Source organism: Rattus norvegicus, chromosome 9 (genome assembly GCF_021556685.1).
Source record: "Rattus norvegicus strain SHRSP/BbbUtx chromosome 9, alternate assembly SHRSP_T2T, whole genome shotgun sequence".
NCBI lineage: Eukaryota > Metazoa > Chordata > Mammalia > Rodentia > Muridae > Rattus > Rattus norvegicus.
In genome coordinates, this window is record NC_141542.1 from 47,216,123 (window position 1) to 47,239,979 (window position 23,857).

The following is a 23,857-nucleotide window of genomic DNA, read 5'->3' on the forward strand; positions in this document are numbered from 1 at the left end:
AAAAAAATGGAGAGATGTCCCATACTCATGGATTGGCAGAATTAACATAGTGAAAATGGGCATCCTACCAAAGGCAATCTACAGATTCAATAAAAACCCTATCAAGATTCCACCAAAATTCTTTAAAGACGTGGAAAAAGCAATAATTCTTATTCTGGATTTTTTTTGCTTGAATTCAGTACCATTTAAACATTGTGAAAATTTTAACCATTTTGACTTAGTAATCAACCTAAAAGACCAAAAACAGTATTACATGTTATACAATCCACGTAACATTGAACAGAGGAAAATCTTTTATACTGCAGGGGAATGAATACATTCAAAGAATGAAAAAGGAATAATAAGAGTAGCTTTTATTTAGAAGTAAGAAAGGCTCAATTTTTCTATTTTAACTCATTTATTCCCACCAAAATGAAAACAGGCAACCTCGGGAGGAAGGAGGTAAGAAGGATCCTCAAGAATCTATCAGGGGGATGGGGATTTAGCTCAGTGGTAGAGCACTTACCTAGGAAGCGCAAGGCCCTGGGTTCGGTCCCCAGCTCCGAAAAAAAGAACCAAAAAAAAAAAAAAAGAAAGAAAGAAAGAATCTATCAGAGACCTGGGAAGTGACTCTCAGGACTCAAGGGTGTGGGGGGCTAGATGAAAGGCAGTGGCCTTATTGAATCCACCTCCAGCAGTAAGACAGGGCATCAAGTGAGTGATGGAGTTGCTATCCCACAGCCAAAGCTCTGACCAATAGTTATTCCTGTCTGAAAAAAATGCAGGGATGGAACGGAGAAGAGCCTGAGGAAAAGAAGGTCCAGTGACAGGCCCAAAGTGGGATCCTGCTCAAGGGAAGGCCCCAAGACCTGATATCATTACTGAAATTAAGAGGCGTTCACAAAAAAGAACTTACCATGATTGCTCTTAAAAAGACCCAACAGCAGCTGAAAGAGTCAGATGCAGATATGTGTGTCCAAACCATAAACAGAAGTGGCTGACCTTTCTGGTTTAATTAGGGAAAAGCTGCAGGAAGCTGAGGAGAAGTGCAACCTCCTGCTGTAGAAGGACCAGCAGTCTCAATTAACCTGAGATCTCTTAGACACTGGATCACCAACCAGACAGCATACACCAGCTGAGATGAGGCCTCCAACACATATACAGCAGAGGACTGCCAGGTCTGGGTTCAATCAGAGAAAATGCACCTAACCCTCAAGAGACTGGCGGTCCTAGGGAATTTAGAGGTCTGGTGGGGTGGGTGGGGTGGGGCCATCCTTGTAGAAATGGGGAGGGTGAAGAGTGTGAGGGCTTGGGGAGCAGGTATGGGATGTGGAACCCTTGGGAGGGTGGGGTGGATCAAGAGGGTAATAAAATCTGGATTGTAAATAGTAAACAAATAAATATATAAATTGAATGATATTTTTAAAATTCCAAATTGCACATTGATAGTTCATAATTGACATTCTTAATATTTTAGCTAAATATGTGTGAAAATGCAGCTAGATTTTCAAATTTTGGGCTAGTTCCTAAATCCATTGCATAAATGGTTGTTAATTTTGAATCTTTAGGCATGTGTGCTTAAATTAAGGAGGAGTGGCATAAGCTTTAGAAAACTAGTAGAAAGGCAGAAGGGTTCTGAAAACAAAGGAGATATAACACAGATATAACCAGAAATGAATAACAGAGTAGGAAGGCTTACGCAGAGGTTGGACCAAGGATTGCATAAAAAAAAAGTCCTAACACTAGAGACATTTGGAAATGTCATATGAAAAACTACTGATGTAGAAGAGAGCATGTATAGGTCTGTATTTGCATATGTATATGTGTGTATATATGTATATTGAGTATATGTGTTTATTTGTATGCATATGTTTGAATATGTATATGTATATATCTGTATGCATATATTCAGTTTATATCATACTATGTAATTGTATTATTATAATATTGCATTATTTTATAATTGTATTATAATGTATATATTATATACATAATTATATATTTAATGTATATATATTAAATATTAAGTAATATAAAATTTATATTAGATGAGTTTAAGAGGAGTTACCTTATAACAGATTGGCCATGCCTCTGCCAGGAACCGTAGCCATAGGCTATTAAATAAAAACTCACTTTCAGAAAAGGGTCATTACTTCTTTAGTTCTCATTACTTTCCAAGAGACATTGTACATATTATAGGTCATTGCCATTTCTCTTCTTGGTCCTTTCCCAAAATGTGATAATAAGATGGTATTTCAGAAGACACCACACATTTCAATTATAAGATAGGGAGAAATCAACCTGGTTTCTGACATAGAATCTTCATTCATGTTAGCTTGCTCTTGTAATGCTAGAAAGTTTTATGCTCATTACAGGGAGAAAAATAATGGAAATTTTTGTTCTATGTGTGGAATCTATAAGCTAGATTATGACCGGCCTGGCTAGATATACTCATTGGTACAATGGTGGCATAATTGTTATGAGAAGACATGACCTATGCCTGGTTCCCCTAACTAGTCCTAAAAACCGTGAATGTCTAAGGTTTGGATTTTGGTAATACTACAATCCCACTGAATGGACAGAGTTTTAAACTGCCTCCTGATATTTTATCTTAATATACTTTATATCAGTATATTAGTGCATCTCTCAAACCTTATCAGAGAAGCTGACATTTCTATAGGTAGTAATTAATACAGAGACCTATAACTAATCATCATTCAGAGTATAAAAGACTTCAGAATGCTCAATAACATGTACATAATCTCTCCTGTTAGGGAGTGTCATGGCAAAGGACAGTATGCATCCACTGCAAAAGAGTATTTCCTGGACAGAACAGAGACATTATACACATGAAATCACAGCTTCTGTTACTACATGCTAAAAACCCTGCAAAGGATCAAGCAAACCAAGGACAATAAAGTTTTCTTCATGTATTCTGTACCTGAGAAGCTACACATGGTCCAGCAGATTGTTCTGCATCACCTATATCTATGTGCATTCAAGCACTAAGTGCACTCAGTCAGTATTTTAAAAAGAGTGTCTGGAACTCGGAAGACAAAGATGGCATTTCTGAATATCCAAGCTAAAGAATTATGGATGATGGACGGATATGATTAAAACATATAAGATACACACATACACTACTCAGTAAACTATTTGAAAAGATAAGTTATAATAATTTAAATAAATATTAACTTGACAGACCAATAGAAAGCTCAACACTTTAGAGCTTTTATGTCTTGCAAATGACTGGAGACCTATTCTGAGCACTGCACAGGACTGCTTGCAACTACCTGAAAATCCAGCTTGAGAACAACCAAAGCATTATTCTGGCTTCTGCAGGCAAACATGAGTGTAAACTACTGACGCATGGATACAAGCACATACATACCCACCGACATAAACATAATTTAGCTGTTCCATTGCACTCTCTGCAGAAGCATTTCAATTCTAGAAGTCAAAAGACAGAAACAAAGATATATTTAAACCATCTACAGATATACTTGATTGTTTTTATGTAATTTGATTTTTGTGTGTTTATTTTCTTTTTAAAACCAATGTGGTGAACAATTAGGACTCTACAGCTTTAAATATATCATGCAGGTTTTATTATGCATCAAAATCAGAAACAAGTTCTGGAGACTTCAATAATTAAGATGGCCATTCATTTAAGTTTTAAAGTACATAATTGTATTTATTAGTTTGGGTTTTAAATTTTCTATGGATGATATCATGCTATCTTTGAAAATTTTCTGCATAGAAATGAAAAAATTCTTCCTATCATGGACCTTAATCAGAGTCTATTTTTTGAATAGATTTTTTTTTCATACAATGTATTTCAACTAAGGATCCTATACCCCACCTCCTCTCAGATCCTCTGCCCTTTTATTCCCTCATGTGTATACACTGAAAAATGAACACACAGTCAGAAAAAAATATAAAATAAGGAGCTAAGGAAAACCCCAAAGAAGCACAAACACATTCAGAGTGCAGATTGGCAACATTCACAGGACCTGCACAGGTCTAAACCAATTCGGAGAGGGAAATCCGAATTACACAGTTACACAAACCCCAATCACTAAGAATATATTTCAGATTAATAACTGCTCTCAAAGGAAAAGATACTCTTCAACAGAATCTCCCTAGATACACAAATCACTCTTTTTATTTAATGTTGTATTTATCTACCTTTCAAATGCTATCCCCCTTCCAGGTTCCCCTCCAGAAACCTTCTATCTCACAGTTCCCCCTGACTCTCTAAGGGTGCTTCCTCACCTACCCACTCCGAACCCCCATCCCCTGCCCTGGCATTCTCCTTCAATAGGGCATCAGGCTTCACAGGACCAAGGGCCTCTTCTCCCATTGATGTCCATCAGGCCATCCTTTGCTACATATGTGGCTGGCGTCATGGATCTCTCCCTCCATGTGTACTGTTGTTGGTGTTTTAGTCCCTGGGATCTCTGATGTATCTGGTTGGTTGATACTGTTATTCTTCCTATAGAGTTCCAAACCTCTTCAGCTCTTTCAGTCCTTTAATCCTCCTTTGGGGACGCTGTGCTCAGTGCAGTGCTTAGCTGCGAGCATCTATCTGTCTCTGTATTCTTCTCAGGAAAGAGCCTTATCAGGCAAGCCAGCAAATCACGCTTCAGGACAGGCCCCATGCTTGCTAAGCAGTAGTAGATGGCCAAATCCAAATGAGCTCAATAACAGAAAGTCCTGAACTTTCTTTAGTGTTCCTTTCCTAGTTAGACTTTGCCTCAGTAGAAAGAACCAAGCTTTGCCAAGCTTTTCAGCCAGTGAACACAAACTAATTGTTCTTGGAGGATATTCATTGAGTAAATAATGTTAATAAAGAGATCAACATGAAACTAGTTAACTCCATTGTTTGCCCCCTGACAAATTGCTTTTCTCAAAAGTGTTAGATTCCAAGAATGTCCCCAAAATGGCAGCTTTGTGTTCAGGTCAGACTGCACTCCAACCACATGGGTCAACAACGATTGCTAGCAGATAAACAAAAGCATATTCTCAACGTTCATAAACCGCTTGTAAAATTGGTTCCTATTCATCAGTATCCCTTACCCTAATGACAACTACCTATGGAAATGGGGCTTGCAGTCCCTTATTAATTCTAAAAAGTCCACAACAACTCCAGTATGGGTATGAGCTTCGTCTTTACCTAGATTATGGTTGTGTGGGATGAATAGTTCTAGGAGGGAGGTATGTCGGGAAGGACTAGAAGGTATGCATGGGGAGGACTGGGAAGAGCAGAAGAAGAGAAAACTGTGCTCCACATATAATTAATTAATTAATCAATTAATTAATTAAGCAAGCTACTCTTTTCTTTTCAATTGTGTAAAGATTGTCCAAATATGTCTGAAGCCAATTACCACAGAAATCTAAGTCATATTTGTGAGTCATGTTGAGTGTTTTCAGTTAACAGCAGAATTTAAAAAGAACAACGAACTCAGGATTTTCACATAAGTTTTTTTTTCAAAATTCGGGCTGTAGAGTCTTTTGGGATGTCCAGTCTTGGTAAATGACAGCAACACTAACTACAGCTTCCAAATTAAAGTGAGACAATGCATGTAATCAAATACCTCACAGTGTATTACATCTCTGCTTGATATTCACTAGTGTAGGTGAAGCTTATATACTTATAATTGCAATAACTTCTAATTATGGTGGTTTTATCAGGATGTAATCCTATATGTTGAGAAACACTGATCTGTATTATCACCTAGCCTACCTGCCATGAGGGTCGAGAGACAATCTATAGAACCAGACATATGCTCAGTTGTAATCATCTTGAAAACAGAGGAAAATGCAGCTATCTGCCATGCCATGAGTTTTTCATGTCACTTTGAGCTGACCTCTATCTGTTTGCTCACAGCCCCATAGGATTTACACATGCTGATGCCTTAACCTGTACATAAATGAAAAAAAAATCTGTAAATACACTTACTTCTTAAAATAATGGAAAAGGGTATAATTCTGGTATTACTCAAGCATATACTTATAATAACAAACTAAATATGCCTTACCTTCCATATTTTGTCAATCACAAAATGTCCATCTTTCAAGACAAACAAATAAACAAACTTTTGACCAGTAAGTTTCTTACTCACAAAGCACTTATTCCTCCAAAGAATACTTTGGGGAATTCACTGTAAATATTCCTGTACTAGACTGTTTGAGCTCATGTCTTTAAATATTGATGCTGCTATTCACAGTGCCCAGTACAAAGTATACCATTATGTATTCAACAAAAGTTTAGTAAATAAATGAATGAATAATGGATGTGTCTTTTGATTTTGAGTTCTTTGCATGACCCCTGATAGCTCAACTTATAATGAATCTGCAGAGCTGCAGAAAGAACTTTGTAAATATTGATATACCAGGGCTACCATGGTTATATCCTATAGGTGTCTTTAACTTTTTCCCATAAATATAGGGACCAGATCTTGACAAAATTTTGAAATTATTTTATAAATCACATAAATAGGTACATTGTATAAAACATATGCATTGAAAGTAATAAAAGTGTTGTTGTTAACTCCCATTTTCCTACATATACACTGAAAGTAACAAAAATGTTATTGTGTTGTTAACTCCCATTTTCCTTTTTCAGTAGATTTATCCATGACTATGAACTGGTGTGTAGGCTTCATTGTCTCACTCCCACATCAAGAGTATTTTTAAGTACAATATTGTCTATTAACAAAGAAAATCATAAGCTTACAAAATGCAAGACTGAGATGAAGAGGGCTTTTAATTGTTGATTCTCTTTAGAAAGTTGTCTCCTGTGCCAATGTGTTCAAAGTAATTCTCCCCTTTCTCTTCGATCAGCCTCAATGTATTCGGTTTCTTGCTGAAGTCTTTGGTCTACTAGAACTGGAGTCTGCATAGGGTGGTATGGTTCTCTTTGCATTTGCCTACAAGCAGACATCAAGTTAGACTAGAACAATTTGTTGAAGAATTCTTTTTTATACTGAATATTTATCAAAAATCAGTTGTCCATAATTATATGCACATATATCCATACGTGTATGGGTTTAAGTCTGGGACTGGTTTGATTTCATTGATCAACCTGTCAACCTGTCTGTTTATACACCAACACCATGTTGCTGTAAAATGTTGTCTTTTACCCTGCTACCCTGCACTAGATCCGGCACCATACTGCCCGATGATATCTGGTAGATATCTTCATCTCAGTCAACAAAACCTCTCACCTGCTTTGTTCTATCCCATATCACACTGCCGATGGCTTCACTCTGAACCTGGCAACAATCTCTCTACCCATCTAGTTCCCAAGGCAGGTTGCCACCATGCCAGAAATAGACATCCCAATTCCATGATGGCCTACTGTCTCTAGCTACCACATACTCACTTGAACTTATATTGCCACATGAAAGAACACACAACACAATAACCTCTGATCCAATTGATAAGATATAATTGCCCACCTTTACATACAAAGTTGTGAACACATACATCCCTTAAGAATATTCATAACAACTTGTAAATGTGCAGAGAGAAATCATAACATCAGCCTCCATGTTTTCTCTGCTGCTTCTCTCCCCTGGTTCCAGTTTCCTCCTCTTCCCTAAAGTTTTCTCCTGCCCATCCTTCCTTCTCACCCAATGACAAGCCTCCTTCTATCTTGTACCTGCCTTCACCTCCTTAATGACATCATCCTACAATACCATGTGTCTTTTATTACTATAGCTCTGTAGCCCATGCTGAAATCAGGATAGTGATATGACCAGCAGTTCTTTTATTGCACAGGATTGTTTAGCTCTCTTGTGCTTTTTGTTTTCCACATGAAGTTGAGTGTCGCCCTTTGCCTACAGGACGGGAAGATTTTCACCAATTACATATCTGACAGAGGGTTAACATACAAAATATATAAAGAAGTCAAGCAACTAGACATTAACAAATTAAATAATACAATTTTTAAAATGAGTACAGATATAAGCAGAGAATTCTCAGTAGAGGGCTTGCAAATGACTAAGAAACTCTTAAAGAAATGTCCAACAGCCATAGCCATCAGGGAAATGCAAGTCAAAACTGCAATGAGACTCTATCTAAGACTTTTCACAATCAATAAAATCAAAGCTACAGTTAACAGTTCATACTGGAAAATGTAAGGAAGGAGAACAATCCTCTATTGCTAGTGGGAGGGCAGACTTGTAGAGCCATTATGGAAATCAATATGGTGGTTCTCAAAATATAGGAAATTAATTTACTTCAAGACCCATGTATACTACTATTGGACAAGTACCCAAAGATTAGTAGTACATCCTACCACAAGAACAGTTGCTCAAATATGTTGATAATGGCTTTATTCATAAAAGTCAGTAATTGGATACAATCTAGATGCACCTTAACCAAAGAATGGCTAAATTGTGGTAACAATTTACATTATAGATCACATAATAGATTATTACTCAGCAGTTAAAAAATAATATCATTATATTGGTAGGTAAATGGATGGATCTACAAAAAAAAACTTGAGTGAGGAAACCCAGACCTAGAAAGACAAAACATGGTATGTACACACTTATAAGTGGGTATTAACTATTACGTAAGGATAATGTCAAAATTCACAGACCCAGAGAGGAGACTAACCAACAAGGAGGCCTCAAGGGGGTTATATAGAGATGTTCCTGGGAATGGGAAATAGAATAGATTTGGGGATAAGAACCAGAGGGATCAGGCAGGGAATATGATGGAGGGAGTATATACTGGGAGAAATCACTAGAATCTTGGGACTTTGGCAGGTGATATAAAAATCTAGTGCTGTGAAAATTCCCTGGAATCCACCACAGTAACTCTAGTAGAGATTCCAGGTAATGGAGGATACATATTCTGAACTGGTCATCTTCTTTAATCAGGTAAGTTTTTCAGTGGTTGGACTGGAACATCAACCCATCCACAAAACCTTCGACCTAAAATGTGTCTTGCTTCTAAAATGTGCTAGGAAAATGGTAGCACAGAAATTGTGGGAGTAGCCAACAACTGATGGCTCTAACATGATGACCATGCCTGATACTGCCTGGATCACCAGGAACCAGAGGCTGGATAACCAGAGACCAAGGATAGCAAAAGACTACTCATGACTGGAAAAAAAGTCAACATAATGATTCCTAATTATATTCTATTATGCTCATAGATCAAAGCCTAGCCCAATCACCATAAAGGCATCATCCAGCAATTGATGGGAATAGATGCAGAGACTAACAGCCAAACTTTAGTTAGAGCTTAGAGAATCTCTTGGAAAATGAAGAGGACGGGTTGTAGTAGTGGCAAGGAATGGAGGGCATCAAAACATACGACAGAGTCACTACTCATGGCTCATAAGGTCTCAGAGAGGCTGAAAGGGACAATCACAAATTCTGTATGGGTATGAGTTAGGTCTTTGCCTAGGTTATGGTTGTGTAGGATGAGTAGTTCTAGGAGATAGTAGAGGTATGGCAGAGGAGGACTGGGAGGTATGCATGGGGAGGACTGGGAAGAATGGAAGGAGAGAAAACTGTGGTCCAGATGTACAAAATGAATTAATGAATGAATGGATGGATGGATGGATACGTAAATAAATAAATAAAGCAAGCTACTGTTTTCCTTTAAATTGTGTTAAGATTGTCCAAATATGTCTGAAGTCAATTACCATGGCAATCTGTCATATTTGTGTTATGTTGAATGTTCTCAATTGGCAGCAGAATTTAAAAAGAAAGGTCTTCTTACGGTCAATATTGAAGGATAAAAGCCTTACTGTATTTGATTATAATATTCACTTCCTGTTATATATTGTGTCTTCAAATTTAGTAGAAAGAATCTAAATCAAATTCATTAAAATTCTTTTAACAAAATATTTTCAAAAGTAAAGAAGTTATTTTGGAATTATAATTTTTTAATATTTAACAGAAGTCATTTTTCTTTATGACAGATGGAAAGAAGTATTATAAAAATGTATATATGCATAAGATAATTTCAAACATTTTCTACAATAAATTTATAAATCCATAAGTCTTTATATACTCATTAATTTTATAAATAGATACTCAAATTGTATGTATTAGTGCTTTTTTGGTTAAAATACAAATACAAATCTTGTAATTTAAATTGATTAATCCTGAAATTAAATAAGGAATAGCAAGTTGAGAGTAGCCAGTCATATTTTACTTGGAGGATGTATAGTTAAAAATTTATAATGGACTGCAGCATCAAGCACTTGTCTTTCATGGGCAACCTTTATTTAATGGAGGAAGGCTTTCTGCCAATATAGGTCAATAATGTTTATCAAGTATGAGTGTTACAACATTTCCATACTTTCACTTATTACAATGATAATATTTTTAGTCTTTAATTATTCTTTAATTATTGGGAAAAGTTCAAATCTAGCATGAATACCTGCAGTGAGTTCCCTTGCTTAGGTATATCCTCATAACATTGCTTGGGTAAACATTATGACGAGATTTTGCAGTGATATCTATGATAAACATTGGCATATAGCTGCCATTTTGACAAGAAAGAAGGGCCCTATTGATTGGAGAGGCTCACTCATCTCTTAGCAGTCATGATTACCTCGAGTTTTTTATGAGTAAGGGTGGAGCATCACAAACATTTCCCACTTTGATTTTAACATTTATATTGATATTGAGGCTTTCTGGTCTTGTTTATGTAACATTTGGATATCGAATAAATAGATGAGGAGAGAAAATTCCAAATAAACTGTGACAGTCAATAGGAGATTTAAAATAGAATACTAAATACCATCAACCCCCACAAGAAGGCAGGATTGGGAAGGGAAAAGAGCTGGTGAGAAGACAGCAAAACAAAATGTCATTGTATCAATAGCTGGGTTAAATGACAGGACAATAGATCAAATAATTTCAGATATTTTCAAAATGAAATTATCTTCCAAGTGCAGCCATTATTATATAGTATCAATGGGCACACAAATATGAAAGGGAGATATTTTGCGGATCCTACAGCACTAGACAAAAATCTAGACAAAACTAATGTAGAGAGGGAAAAAGAGCCTTTCTGAGGATTAGATACCTTGTGCAGAGGAATTGACAGTAAAGCCATATACCTGCAAAAAAACAAGAACAGATGTTAAAAGTGGTATTTATATATTTCTGGAAACATACAGATACATCTGTAACAATAACACAATAAAACTCAAAGGGAAGGAAGCTACCCACATGTGAGCTGCAGGACACGAGGGTGAGGAAAGCTAGAAGCGAAATGGTAAACTTCATTTTCAAATAAAATATATTTTTAAAAATGCATTTTTTAAATTACAAAATAAATCAAATAAAAAGTATATAAAGGAGACAAATGCCCTCTGACACCTCAAAATATATTTTGTTATTTTATATAAAATAAAGAGGATATTAGTATAGTATGGGTTCAACAAATGACAAAACTATAAAACGTACTGAGATGTCAAGGCTTTGTGACATATTACAGTTATGACTAGAAAATTAATGACATTGAAGGAAATTTGACAATGACAGCCTGATTACATTGCCATCAATTATATTAGCATATTATCAGAACTGCATCCTAGTAAATGTAAAACCACAAAGATAAACACTATAGACACTAGACTAGTCTCAGTAGTATTATATTGAGGATTAGAAAAATGAACATCACTCAAATGGCTAACAACACTTGACTTACTGGAAAAAGGTACATCTACATAGAAATATAGCACAGATTAAAAATGATAAGGCTTATTTTGAGTAATAACTAGGCGGCATGTTATCAACAAGATTAAATATCAAAAAAGCTATGTATATTTTTACATGTGTCACATATATGTCCTTAAACACAAAACAGTCCCCAAAACAGTACTGTCTGAAACACACACAATCACATACTTGGACACTTAAAAATTTTGGTAGTTCAAATTATTCATATAGTAAATCTTTAAAGGAGAGCAATGAAGAATAATAATTATGGAGAATGGGACAGAAGAGGCATAGTAACCTTAAAAATAATTACGGGATATTGGTTCTGAAGGCACAAATAAAATTGTTATATAAAATATACCAAAGAAATATTTGATACAAAGTAAATCTAACTTTTATTGGGTTCACAACACATTTACATACAGACAGACATAATTCTGGTGAGTTCTCATTCAGTATCCATGACATATATTGTCTAATTCTGAGATTCTGAGACTACAAACCAATGTTATAAATAAATCAAACAGTATTTTGAACAATATTATAAGGCAACCCAAAACAACCATTAAATAAATTACAAACTCAAGATTTAAATTAGGCCAAGGTTTCAGTAGCTTTAGAGATCTATGATTAATTGTAGGAGAAATTTTAATCACATACTGACCCTCAAACACTGATACCTAGAGACTTCCATACCCATTTCTCACCATGGATGGGTAATCCAGACAAAATATGTACAGAGAAATATTGGAGTTTGTACCCAACCACTTTTCTGAAAGTGTTTATGGGCTATAATAGTTCCCTGTTCTGTTATCTAGATAGGTAGATATATAGATGGATAGATAGATGGATAGATGGATGGATGGATAGATAGATAGATAGATAGATAGATAGATAGATAGATAGATAGATAGATAGATAGATAGCAGATTATCATCTAAAAATGATACTATGCTTTCCTTCTTTGTAACTTGAATCCCCCTTAATCTTCTAAGGTTGTCTTATTACTCTAGTAAAACGTCAAGACACAGCCAGAATACAGCAAATACAGAGGCGAATGCCAGCAGCAAACCACTGAACTGAGAATAGGACCCCCGTTGAAGGAATCAGAGAAAGAACTGGAAGAGCTTGAAGGGGCTCGAGACTCCATATGAACAACAATGCCAAGCAACCAGAGCTTCCAGGGACTAAGCCACTACCTAAAGACTATACATGGACTGACCCTGGACTCTGACCTCATAGGTAGCAATGAATATCCTAGTAAGAGCACCAGTGGAAGGGGAAGCCCTGGGTCCTGCTAAGACTGAACCCCCAGTGAACTAGACTGGTGGGGGGAGGGCGGCAATGGGGGGAGGGTTGGGAGGGGAACACCCTTAAGGAAGGGGAGGGGGAGGGGGATGTTTGCCCGGGAACCGGGAAAGGGAATAACACTCGAAATGTATATAAGAAATACTCAAGTTAATAAAAAACAAAAAACAAAAAACAAAAAACAAAAAACGTCAAGTACTATATTGAGTATATATAGAGTGTGCAATTTTGCCTTTTCTCCCTATTTTTTGTGAAATTGCTTTGATTTCCTCTCCATTTAGATATAGTTGGCTATAGGGTTGTTGTAAATTTCCTTTATAATTTTTTTCTTTTATTGGATATTTTTCATTTCCATTTCAAATATTAATCCCTTTCCGGGTTTCCCGGACTTAAGCCTCCTACCCCATCCCTCTCACCTTCTTCTATAAGGGTGTTCCCCTCCCCAACTGCCCCTCTTTCCCCCTGATATTCCCCTATACTGCGGGTCCAACCTTGGCAAGACAAAGGGCTTTTTGTTCCTTTGGTGCCCAACAAGGCCATCCTCTGATACATATGCAGCCGAAGTCATGGGTCAGTCCATGTATACCCTTTTGATAGTGGTTTAGTCCCTTGGAGCTCTGGTTGGTTGGCATTGTTGTTCTTATAGGGTTGCAAGTCCCTTCGGTTCTTTCAATCCTTTCTCTAATTCCTCCAACGGAGGTCCCGTTCAATAGTTTGCTGCTAGCATTCACCTCTGTATTTGACATGTTTTGGCTCTGTCTCTCAGGAGACATCTATATCTGGTTCCTGCGCTTGTTTGCTTCATCCATCTTATCTAGTTTTGGTGGCTGTATATATATGGGCTACATGTGGGGGCGGGTATATCTTTTGTGACCATGATTTCTCTATGACTTCACGATGAAGTGGGTGGTATATTTTGTCAAAGCTTCTTTGGGTTTCTAATGAGATGATCATGCATTTTTATTTTCTTTCGGTTTATATCTATGATAGATTAGGATATTCATAAACTGAATCTCATCCCTGCACCTTTTGGATGAATCCTCTTAGATCACCCCCTTTTCTCTTCTCTTCTCTCCTCTTCTCTTCTCTTCTCTTCTCTTCTCTTCTCTTCTCTTCTCTCTCTTTCTATCTCACTCCTTCACTCCCTCTTGCTTTCTTGTTCTCCTTCATTATCTCAATTTCCCTCTTATATTCCTTGTTTCTCTATGTGTTTCACCTCATTACAGCTAATAATTTTATGTAAACTATATAAATAATAAGAAAATTAAGATATAAGACTTTTTTCCAAAATAAAAAACCATATATTAAGGAGCAAATATTAGGGAATTGTTAATTGCCATCAGTAGTTTAAAAATATGACAAGAATCTCTGTGTTTAAAATGACTTATTTCATCACATCATTAAAGGAGCAGCCATGTGAGAGAAGCTAGCATTAAAATTGTTAGTAATATTCTAATGATTATGCAGGTATAATGTATAATAAAAGATATCCATGGGGGGAGTAAGGAGGTATAAGAAGCTTAAAACATTAAGTGGAGACATGATTTAAAATCTAGATACAAGTCAGAATAGAAGGAAAATGAATCAAAAATATTTAAAATCCCAAGTGCTGTAAGAGAATGATACTGTCAAAACTGATACATAATGTTTAGGAATTTGGGAGATGTTATTGCAAGCTAGTTTGCTATCTTGAGTCTGACAAGCATAGAAAGTAAGTGAGTTTCTAGCAATCTAAGTGGGATAACACAGTAAGGCTGCCTTGCCACCAACAGAGAGAACATTGGAGACCCTATGGACACATGGATTTGCAAAAAGGCTTACAAAATAAAACAAAATTGTCCCAGTAATTTAGAGTACAATTGAGTTCCAAAATAGAAATTCTTTCTATGTATGCCAATAATCAACACAGCAACCAGAAAAAAAATGAATGACAAATTCTTTGTTCAGGGAAAAAAGTACAAATTCAACAAGAACATGAATGCATGCAATAATTCTTAATGTAGGCTGCATTTCTTAAGTAATTAGAAGCATTTTCGCCATTAAGCATAACAGCAAATATATGACCAGTAGTTCATGGCTGTCCATATTCTTCTGCTTGAAGAAACACCACAGAACAACTCAGGTTCACCACGTGGAGCAAATTGGATCACCTCACAGGCAATGAGTGTGTTTTCCCTGTTTAAGTATGGAGCTTGGAAGTAATAGAAAAAATTTATTGGATTCTTTTCTATTATGAAAGGAAGAGGACAGATTGCCCAAATTGAAATATTAGTGAGTAACAAGCTCATGAAGTAAGAATATTCTGTCTCCTGAGCACCTACTGAACAATTTTCAACATGATGTTTCTGTTGCCCTCTTCTCTGAAGGTCAGGATCACGAAGCTATCTGGAGCAGCATTCCAGTCTGCTGAGGAAAAGTGTTAGATTAATGAATGACACTTCTGAGAATAGATTTTAAATATTTATCGAAGTTCACAGGCCTCTATGCAACTTTTATAGAACATTCTTCTATATCACTAGTCACAAAGTCTATCTACATATCTACCTTTTGATTGCTGAGTGTTCAATGTCCTTGAATTTTTGAGCTGCTTCATTGTGTTTCATTAGATACATCTCATTTGTTTAAGTCCTTAGATTACAGTAAGTTGTAAAACATGTATTATATTCACTACTTAATTTACATGGTAATTGCATTAAAATAAATTAATTTCTCTGCTAAGATAAAGGTCTCTATTTACTTGCCTGTTCCCTTGCTATTTATTCCCTAGGCTGATTATTTCTGTAGAATACTGTCTGAATGTAGTGGAAGAAACTGCGGTAAGATGAGATGTAATGGGCGCCATTAAAACAAGTACTCAGATCAATGAGATAAAAACTATTACCTCTGATATTTTCTGAACTTGAAAATATCGCATCCAAGAGAAATACTTTTCTTCTTCAAGATCCAGAAGGTACAGACTTTCGATGAATAGTATAAATACATATAAAATCAACTGCTCTCAGGAGACAGCTATTTGAGGCATCTGTCAGCAAGAACTTCTTGACATCCCAATAGTCTCTGGTTTTGGTGTATGTATATGGGATGGATCCCCGGTTCTATCCTCCAGTCTCTGTTCCAAACAATGTCTCTGTATTTCGTTAGACTGGATCTGTCTCCTGAGGGGCTTTGCCGGAGCCTGACAAATACAGACGCAGATGCTCACAGCCAACCATTGAACTGAGGTCCCCAATGGAGGAGTTAGAGAAAGGACTGAAGGAGCTGAAGGGGTTTGTAAGCCACTAGGAAGAACAACAATTTCAATGAACTGGAACCCCCAGAGCTCCCAAGGACTAAACCACCAACCAAGGAGCACATTTGTACGGACCCATAGCTCCAACCCCATATGTAATAGAGGATGACATTGTCAGGCATCAGTACAAGGAGAGGCCCTTGTTTCTGGGAAGGTTCAATGCCCTAGTACTGGGGAATGCCAGGGCAGGGAGGCAGAAGGGAGTAAGTGGGTAGGTGGAGGAACATCCTCATAAAAACAAGAGGAGAGGGAATAGGATAGGGGGTTTACAGAGGGAAACCCGGAAAGGGGATAACATTTGAAATGTAAATAAATAAAATATACAACAAATAAAAAGAAAGAAAAAGAAAAAGAAAAAATATTAATCCCTTTCAATTCTATGCAAAAAAGTATGTCTTTCCTTGAGGGAAAACAGAAAGAAAAGAAATGAATAGCTGATGATATGTGTGTGTGTGTGTGTGTGTGTGTGTGTGTGTGTGTGTGTGTGTGTGTATTTAACAAGTTAATTAACAAGTTAAGATATTTATTCAATTTTTATTGGATTTTTTTATTTACATTTCAAATGTTATTCTCTTTCCCAGTTTCCTGGACATAAGCCCCTTATTCCATCCCCCACCCCTTCTTCCATGTCCCTCCCTCCCCCAACATTCCACACACTGGGGGTCCATCCTTGGCAGGTCCAAGGGCTTCTCCTTCCATTGGTGCCCAACAAGGCCTTCCTCTGCTACATATGCAGCTGGAGTCATGGGTCAGTCCAATATAGTCTTTGAGTAGTGGTTTAGTCACTGGGAGCTCTGGTTGGTTGACATTGTTCTTCTTATGGGGTTGCAATCCCCTTCAGCTCCTTCAATCCTTTCTCTAACTCCTCCAATGAAGATCCCATTCTCAGTTCAATGGTTTCCTGCTAGCATTTGCTTCTGTATTTGTCATGCTCTGGATGAGTCTCTCAGGGGATAGCTATATCAGGCTTCTGTGAGCATTCACTTCTTGACTTCATCAATATTGTCTAAGTTTGGTGGCTGTGTGTATACACATAGTCATGTGTTTGTGTGTGTGTGTGTGTGTGTGTGTGTGTGTGTATTAATGTGTATATATATATGCATATGTATGCATATATGTATATATGTATGGGCTGGATCCCCATGTGGGGCAGGCTCTGAATGGTCATTTCTTCAGTGTCTGCTCTAAACTTTGTCTCCATATCCCCTCCTATGAATATTTTTATTCACCATTTTAAGAAGGACTGAAGCATCCACACTTTGGTCATCCTTCTTCGTGAGTTTCATGAGATTTCTGGATTGTATCTTGGGTCATCTGAGCTTTTGGTCTAATAACCACTTATCAGGAATAAATACCATGTGTGTTTTTTGTGATTGGGTTACCTCACTCAGTATGATATTTTCTAGTTCCATCCACTTGCCTATGAGTTTCATGAAGTCATTGTTTTTGATAGCTGACTAGTACTCCATTGTGTAGATGTGTGGATATTTTCTGTATACATTCCCCCGTTGAAGGGCATCTGGGTTCTTTCCAGCTTCTGTCTATTATAAATAAGGCTGCTAGGAACATAGTGAAGCATGTGTCCTTGTTAGATGTTAGGGCATCTTTTGGGTATATGCCCAGGAGTTGTACAGCTGAGTCCTCAGGTAGTACTATATCCAATTTTCTAAGAAATCTCCACACTGATTTCCAGAATGGTTGTACCAGCTTGAAATCCCACCAACAATGGAGGAGTGTTCCTCTTTCTCCACATCCTTACCAGCATCTGTTGTCACCTGAATTTTTTATCTTAGCCATTCTAACTAGTGTGAGGGGGAATCTCAGAGTTGTTTTGATTTACATTTCTCTAATGACTAAGGATGTTGAACATTTCTTTAGGTATTTCTCAGCCATTCAATATTCACAGCTAAAAATTCTTTGTTTAGCTCTATACCCCATTTTTAATAGGGTTATTTGGCTCTCTGGATTCTAACTTCTTGAGTTCTTTGTATTTATTGTATATTAGCCCTCTATTGGATGTAGAATCTTTTCCAATCTGTTTTTTGCCGTGTTGTCCTAATGACAGTGTCATTTGCCTTACAGAAACTTTGTAATTTTATGAGGTCACATTTCTCAATTCCTGATCTTAGCTATTGGAGTTCTGTTCAGGAGATTTTCCCCAATGCCCATGTGTTCGAGGTTCTTCCCCACATTTTCTTCTATTAGTTTGATTGTACCTGGTTTTATGTGGAGGTCCTTGATCCACTTGGACTTAAGCTTTGTACAGGGTGATTAGATGGTTCAATTTGTGTTCTTCTACATGCTGACTTCCAGTTGAGCCAGCACTATTTGTTGAAAATACTGTCTTTTTTTGACTGGATGATTTTAAAGTAGTTGAATTAATGTATATGAAATAGGTAAGCCAAGTCATGCATAATAGCTATGAAATTTTGATCCAGTTCACTTGTTGATTTCAATGGCGTGTTGGAGTATCAAGAAATTAGTTGGATACCTGTGATTTAAGAAAGCTGAAAGTTGTTTTGCTGTGTGAAATATTTCACTGTTTGATTATGTATCGAGACAAAAGTAAGACTAACAAAGAAAGGAAGGAAATTACCTGAACACCCATGTTTGTTGGTATTAATATATGTTTTCATCAGCAGATAACCGAAGACATGCAGCACACACACATATGATAGGTAGATAGATAGATAGATAGATAGATAGATAGATACATACATACATACATACATACATACATATATACATACATACATAGATACATAGATATGTAGATACATAGATACATAGATAGATATTCAGAAGAACAGAGATTTAGATCGCAGAATTCACAATGTGTAATTCCAGATCCAAAGAATTCAATGTCTTCTTTAACCCCTGTATATCTATTTTCAAAGTCAGAATAAATACAGCCACAAACACCCACACTCACACCCACACCCATCCACACACCCATACCCACACACACCCACACACATACACGAAAAGAGAGAGAGAGGGGGGTAGAGAGGGAAAGAGAGAGAGAGAGAGAGAGAGAGAGAGAGAGAGAAATACACTCATACAGAAACACACACAATAACAACAACAATATTAATAATAAATAATAATAAATAACAATAATAAAGTAATTAGTAGGAGGGCTAAAGGGGTGTTATGATCTACCTGGAAAGAAGAAATCGCTTAGATTTTTCCAGTGAACTGGAGCTGGTTGAGAATGAGCACAGAAGAAATCAGGTATATAAAAAGGTAGAGGAAGAGAGTACTGGAAGAGACAACTGGAATTCATGGGGCATTAGAGGGTCTAGATAGAAATCTAGTGCAATGGAGACTGTCTAGAATCAATGAGGGTAGACATAACAAAGGCACCCAGAAATCGGGGATACAGAGCCTGAACTAGCCATTTTCTGTAACCAGGCAAGATTTCTAGTATAAGAATTAGGGTACCAACCCAGACAAAAACCCTTTAATGTGTAATTAATACTGCCTTAAAGACATGTTTGGGTAAAGGTGACACAACTTGTGGGAGTGGTCAACCACTGACTAGTCCAGCTTGAGACCCATGTCATAAGAGGGGACCCAAGCTTTACTGTTCTTAGAGGACCTGAAACTAGATACTGGATCTTCCAGAGATCTAAGATTGAACCAAACACGAATAGAAAGCAAAAGTCAATAAATGATTCTTTATGATATTCCACTATTCTTATAGACAAGAGTCTAACATAGTTGTCATCAGAAAGACTTCATCTAGCAGCTGATGGGACCTTTTTCCCTACTGGGTTGCCTGGACCAACCTTAGTATGAGCAGAGATGCCTAGTCTTATTGTAAAGTGTCCTACAAAGTTAGGTTGATATTCCTGGAAGATTCTGGAGGGAAATGAAGGTGGAGTGGATCTGGGTAGAGGGCAGAAGTAGGGAACATAATGAGAGGAGAGGAGGGAGGGAAAACTACTAGCTGGATGTAGTATATGAGAGAAGAATAAATTTAAAAAATTTTAAAAATAAATTAAGGATACATTTACTTTTTAATTTTTTAGTTGAACAAAAGAAGCATAGAATTGATTCAAGCAAAATGTTTCTGTGTTTATCTCTGACTATAGTAAGTCTAAAATTAGAGAAAGATAGAAGTCATTCAGTAAGTGGTGAAGAATATTGCTAATTTTTAAAATCAAGTCTGACATTTTTTCCAACATCTGGGAGCTCTTCGTTCAAGTAAGCTTTAGAGTGCTGTCAATATTTCATTTCCCTGAAGGGGTGAGAGAGCGGGAGCTGGGAAGTAAATAGTTTGAGTCACTTATCTGTTTTTCAGGCCTTGGTTCAAGTTCAACCAGAGAAGTTAAATTAATGTTTTCTCTTGTTGTCAGGAAGAGTCACAGGGAAAAATTTATTACTTACAGCTTCTATCTAGTGAGCAGTTACTGAATTCAAAGACCAAGAACACCAGCTTTGGAAAGCAGTTTATTCAGTCATGTAGGTCTCTAGAATCCAAATTGATTGCGGAATGGGAACAATGAGGGGATAAAAGGGTGGAAATTATATATTTTAGAGGAATTTACATTAGTATGTATGCAATACAATATCCCCATCCTACCAAGTAATAAAAAGTGAATGTCTCTCCACTATTTCTTTTATGCTTCCCTTGAATATTTTAAAAGGCTTGAGGGAGGTTCAAATCCCATTATACCTAAATTAGAATCCTAGTCTGGGCAAAGAGGAACAAAGTTTAGTTTTCAAAGTCATCAAGACAGGCACAGTTCATGATAGAAAAAAAAATGGAACACAGGACTCAGAGTGAACTCCCTTGTACCTTTATGAACAGAATTGCAGTCTCCTGTGTGATAGGGCCATGCATTTGAGTCTTGGCAGGATGCCACACTCTGCAAGATGCTTCCCTGCTGCTGAGCAGGGTGATTTATACAAGGGGCATAGATCAGGGAGTGGATGAGAGACTAAGGCACGAGTTAAATGGAAACATCATTCCAAGGCAAAAAAAGTCTAACAATCTAAAAATGAGCTGCTTACAACCGGAAGATAAAACTATGAAATGGCCTTCTCTGAAGAATCTGCATAAAAACCATAAGCAGAATAATATGTTTATTTCACCAACCTTCATGTGGGTTAGTTTGCATAATGTTACACAATTTTTAGGTATATACAGCTCCTCTACAGTGAGTACCCGTGCATTAGTTTATGTGTAGTGTTGAGAAATGAACCCAATTTGAGGTCCCGTCATCAGTGTGCACTATGATGATGCTGCTTTTGAATGAATGAATGAATGAATGAATGAATGTCAATTTTTCTCCACGGCATTGAAAGTTAATATTCCAGATGAGTGTCAAGAATTTTTTCATCTTGTAATGGACAATTGGACGTTTTGTATTCATTTTATTACTTTTTTTCTCTGTTGTCCTGGTAAGTTAAACAAAGAAGATGTGTCCGATTGAGCCTTCAGTGTGCCTCTGTAGACAGGCTAACATGTTCTCTTGGACATACTGTAACAAAAGTGGCTTGTACACAGTGGTTCAGTGACAACAGAAATCTGGAACTTGTTAAGAGAAGGTCAACTTTCCAGCAAAATCTGTGTCGAATGAATCACTACAATTCACTAAAATTCACAGACGGTTCCATACCCTCACGTGGTATAGATAGCTAATTAGCTCTCCAAAGTCTCCTTTATAAGGGCACCAAAGAAAGTTAGAAAGCTTTTCTCTCATAAGCTAATCGTATCACAAGGCCACAACTTCTAGTACCATCATTGGGGATTTATTTACTAGTATGAAACTTTTCAAGATTCAGACTGATAGTCTTTTTTCTACATTTCCTTTTCAGTTCACTAAAAATTGAAGACTAAGTCTAAGGGCCTATGTCCAGCCCAGAAACAAAAGAAAGTAGTTTTCATGGGAAAGTAAAATCTAGAGAACCAGAGGGCAAAAAGGAGCTCTTCCCAACACTCTGAGAATTAGATTAAAACAACAGGGTCCTGCTCTGCTCATTATTTAGTGAATGTGTTGTTCAATTAGAGAGTTGACAATTAGAGGTATCCCTTAGTAACTTGGGACAGAAATTCTGGAGGCAAGTATGGTAGGTCTGAGACCTGAGAATCCTTCAGGATTTCCTTCTGTGTGTGAGAAATCTACTGCATTTCTCACTTAACATGCATCAGTAGCTTGGAATTGCTTGTTGTTTGTTGGTTTTCGCATCATCACATCCAAGATTCTTGGATGAGCCCATGGAATCACAGCAAGGTAAGTTTCTAATGCAAGCAGAATAGAATTTTTTTTAACTGGCTAGTTAGCCGAGGCTTCATGCAATATTCCCTGTGGGCATGGAAAGAATTACAACTTCAAGAACAGAAGAACATTTGTAAAAGCCAAAAATTCTACATGCATTCAATAGTACTGTTAACAATGGGGGAGAAGGGAAGGGGATTTTTGTACTATTAAATAAAACTTTTCTTTCACAAACTTTGTTCAGTCCTTGTTTTATTTATGACAATTATCACAAGGGTATAATTTAGCCTATGCCTCAGTTCTTTGAAATATGGGGGTAAGCATGGCTTTTTTGTTTTTAAAAGTTAGTATGACAGGATCCTTACTTACCATGTTAGTAAAGTTACTCTATCTACAAGAAGGCATTTTTTATGACAGGAGACAGCTTTTAATTCGGTACTGCCTATCATTTTGGCTTCTGGTCACCAGCAGACACTGGGTGAAAGAATTTCCTTTCATGAAGGTTTTCGTTGAGAAGCATGATTCATGAGGTTATGAGAAAGACTGTATTGAGTAATGAAACTGGCCAGTGGCCTGGAAAAATATGCATCTGAAGATAAAGATTTTTCAATTGAAAGCTTTATGAGATAACTGATGTAAGAAAAGGAAGGCTGCAAGCCTCACAATCCCTGTGAAAGACTCAGTCAAGCTGAGGGGAAGAGTAAAGTCATGTTGCTCAGTATGCAAAATTAAGGACCATAAGAGTTACTAACACTTTGCAGATCTAACTAGCTCAAGATAATTATCATTTTCACTTTTAATATGAAATCTGATTTTAAAGGTGTTCCATTCCTACTCTCATTCTGAAAAGAATTAAAATAAAAAGGAATGGGATTTTAAACGCAAATAAAATGCACACAGCTTTTATAAGTTCTGAGGCCCCAGTGACCAAGGCTCTGAAGAGATTTGCATTTATTAAACCATGGGCCAGTGCTCCCAAGTAATTAAAAGGGAATTGCAATATTTAATTGTGTCTCTTAAAGGAACATTAGTGGAGATTCATTTCATTACACACAAAATTGCTTCTCAAACCCTCTTTTCTTCTTGTTTTCCATTCAAAGTACTGGTCCAAGACCCTTCAGTCACTGATTCCAGAGAACCTAGTAACACATGTACTTTCTGGTACATTTTTCTCCCTTTCCTCATACTTCTACAGTCCCCACATATGTGCTTCTTGTGTGTGTGTGTGTGTGTCTGTGTGTCTGTGTGTCTGTGTGTATATGCATGTGTGTACATATACTTTTTTATTGAGAATAATTTTCATACACTATATTTTGATCATGATACCCCTTCACAAAATTCCTCTTAGGTCCTCC